The sequence below is a fragment of the Taudactylus pleione genome, unplaced genomic scaffold, assembly GCF_031769625.1.
Source record: "Taudactylus pleione unplaced genomic scaffold, aTauple2 ptg000256l, whole genome shotgun sequence".
Classification (NCBI taxonomy): Eukaryota; Metazoa; Chordata; class Amphibia; order Anura; family Myobatrachidae; genus Taudactylus; species Taudactylus pleione.
The window spans coordinates 7,157,960-7,161,656 of NW_028284658.1; the positions used below are offsets into that span (position 1 = coordinate 7,157,960).

General features: G+C 43.3%; 1 pseudogene; it reads left to right on the plus strand.

Moving 5' to 3' along the window:
* Positions 1-206: 206 nt before the first annotated feature.
* On the plus strand, positions 207-307 carry LOC148514914 (U2 spliceosomal RNA; annotated as a pseudogene).
* Positions 308-3,697: the final 3,390 nt, after the last annotated feature.

Below are 3,697 nucleotides of genomic sequence, written 5' to 3' on the forward strand. Positions count from 1 at the left end.
GTCCTTAGTTTTTTGTAATTGGTTAGAATTTTGTCAACTATTGATAGGTAGAATAGGTTTGTGGGGGGTTTATTCAGGATGGGTTGGTTCGGCTATGAGTATGCTCTAGGGAGTGGCTATAGGGTTGCTCTATGAGGCTGGTTATGCCCAACAGCCATTCTTTCTGGACAGTGTTTGTCCCCTTGGTGCAGTACCCAGTGACATTCATCGCTTCTCAGCCTTTTGGCTAAGATCAAGTGTAGTATCTGTTCTAGGGAACCACTGGGTGTAGTACCTGTTCTTCTGCCAGGGGTTGGATGGAGCTCCTGATGGAGAATGGCAGAACCACCGGTGTAGTACCATGCCGGGGTTGGATTGGCTCCTGGGAAAGAGCAGAGAACCGCCTGGTGTGGTATCCGTAATCCTTCTATGGGGGTGAAATAGGCCCCTGGTGTGGAGAACCGCTGGGCATAGTATCTGTTTTTGTGACTGGGGTTGGTCCTGTACCTTGGCATAGAATGGAAAAAGGGGGTGTGGCCTGATCATGGGAGGCATGGCCACACCCCCTTGAGGTTAAAAAAAGACAAAAACACTTTTGCAGTGCTGTAAGCCCCTCAGCCTGGTGCAAAGCCGGGGGGGGCACGATCAGTGTGATTGAGCTCTCCCCCACAGCCATAGGAGACTGCTCCGGCTCCGTGTGCAGTCTCCCGCTGCAACCCAGCACACGGTGTGTGGGAGGGAGGGGGGCGGCACCAGACATAGGCCCCCACCGGGCCCCTCTAGCAAGCCCAGGCCCGGGTAAATAGTACCCGCTCTCCCCCCCTGTCAGCACCCCTGAATATAGTCACAGTAAGCACTTAATGTAGCACATTTTGGTAACAATGTTTCTCCGATAAAGCCAGTAAGCATACTTTAGGGGAAGATATAACAATAGTCCTCATTAGTAGGTAAAAATCCAATGTGAAACATGAATAGTCGACCATAATAGCTATAAAAAGCACCATCCAGTATATTGGAAGATATAATATAGTCCGGTCGGTATGGATCCTGTGTTGGGGGAAACAGTTCACGTAGTGAGTCAGATGATTAATACAGCAATTGTCCTCAGTAATACTCTGGAACTCTCCGTGGTATGCCTCATCTAATGATAAGCAGGAGCTAGTGTGATAACCTGCTGCCACTGCAAATATCACACAGGGGGCTGAAATAAATCCTGGAGGGTAGGTGGGTGGGACCCCAGTCCACTGCCAGATGATCTAGCTGGACACAAGATGTTTTATTTCCGCAGTGAGATAGATCACATAAGCAATCCAGCAGCACAGTTTGTAAATAGCTGATAGGAAATCCCCAACACATCCACCTTACACGGACAGCAAGGTGACCTCAAAGTAATAAAGTGCTGATGGTAGACGGCACCTGTAGTCCTCAACGCGTTTCTCCATATCCAACGGCTTTCTCAAGAAGCAGATGTATGAAGAGTGGGGAGGAGTATTCGGCTTTTATTTGAGAGTGTTCCAAAATCACAGGTGTTTGTTATAGCCATAGCCGCAATCACTACTCCACACTGCTTTAGACATTCCACAATAATAAAGACAGTACCTTTAGGAGATCTCTTTCAGGAATAAATCTCATAAATAATGTGACAATAAAAAACATACATATATATATACACACTGACAGTACAACTTTTATATGATATGTTTCCAGGTTAATACATTAATTAATCTAACCTATTCAGAAGGAATTATTTCATATTATTCTCTCTGTGGAGAAAAAACTTTTATAATAAAATTAAATCTTTCTCTATTTAGCTACTGGGATCTGCACAAAGATCTAACTGAATAATATAATTTTTCATTATGTCCACTAACGAATTTTCTTTGCAAAATCTGGAGTGCTTTCTAACGGAAAACGAAAAACAATAAAACAAACAAAAACAAACAAAAAAAACAAAACAAAACAAAAACATACTATGCAGAAAGGAAAAAAGTCATATGGAACTATATAAATTATATAAATTCTAGATCTATATTTTCATTCAGGCCTTGTGGTTTTAAAGTTTGCAGTTTGAGAATCCAAGCAGCCTAATGTCTACACAGAGTGTTAAATCTGTCTCCCCCTCTACAAGTGCTAGCAATTTGTTTTAATGCACTCACTGTTAAATCTTTAGGGTCCCCATCATGACATTCAGAGAAATGGCGAGACACTATGATTTAGAACCCCCTTAATAATTTCCTCCTGTGTTCGAGAACCCTGATTTTTAGGGGGCACCTTGTTCTCCCTACATAGTACAAACTACATGAGCAATAAAAGAGATACATTACATAGCTGGAATTGCAATTCATAAAAGACGTAATGGAATTTCTTGGATTCTGTTGCATATACTGCTTTTGTTTAATTTGCTACATACATACAGTACATGTAGTGCATCTAGTGTTATTACAACTGTAAAATCCACACAATAATTGTTTCGTCAATGTTTTTTGGATACAAGTACTTTGGGTAATAGAGTTTTCGAAGAAGCTTGGAGCAAGGATATTCATTACATTTCTAGCATTTACAGTATAAAGATGACATTAGGTTTCTTTTCCAAATTATTCCTCAACACAGGATCTATAAATAACAGATTATAGTTCTTTTTGAGAATAGCCATGATTCTAGGGGCTGCTACATTATATTTGGAAATGAAGCATAACCTCAACTCTCCATTTCTGTTTTTATTTTTCTTAGATAATTCTCTCTTATCTTCTAACAGTTGGGATCTGACTATCTAACGTGATTCCTCTAGTACTTGCTTTAGAACCTGTGGTGGATAGTCACATTCTCTAAAGGCCTCCATGAGCTCAGATGTTTGCTTCTCAAAAATGCACGGGTACTGGTCACACCCATTGCACTAGTACAGCACTGTGCACTTCACTCACTTCTGTGTGCACTTTTTCCCTTTGCCTAGGCCTTTTGGCTAGGGCAGGGACAAGTTTTATTTTTCCCTGGCCTTCTGGCTGGGGCTTATTTATTTATCTTTTTTGCACTACAATACACCTTTTTATGTTTTTCGTGTGTTGTCACTTTTTGGGGGATTTAGGTGAGATCCTTATGGGCCAACCTCTTCCCTTGTAGCCATGGCCCTCTCCTTTTGGGGTAGGCTTAAGGTTTTCATTCCCCTTTTGGCTCCGGGGTCGGGGATTCAAGGGGCTCCTCTGTGCTTCGGCAAGGGGGAATCCTAAGACCCTTGTTCTCCTCTGTGGCTCTGAGAAGATGGGGAGTAACGGGGCCCTTTTTCTTTTGGAGAAGGTCCAAATTGCTATACCCCAGCACAGTTTTTTCACTGTTTTCACTGGGTGATGAAGCCATGCACCTCGGGCTTCAAAAAACCCCAAAAACCTGGTGACATTGTTATCCTTTCTCCTTGTCTATTTTTTCCTCCTTTAAATTCCTTTTTCACCCCTTTTTACTTTTCTCTCTATGTTCTTTTCTTTTTCCTCCCCTGCCTTTCTTCCTGCCACCTCCCTCTCCTCTCATCCCCCCCTTTTTTTTTCATGCCCCGCCCCAAACACTCTGCTTCTCCTCCCCGCCGCTTAATGAATTCCCCCCATTTAACCCCAGGCTGCTGGCCAGCGCCGTCACAGCCTTTCTTGCCTTCCTAGCCTTGCAGGAGATCCTTCGCTGGCTCAGTACTCAGCCACACTCCCCACCACGGGTGCTTTGCGCCGCTTCACCG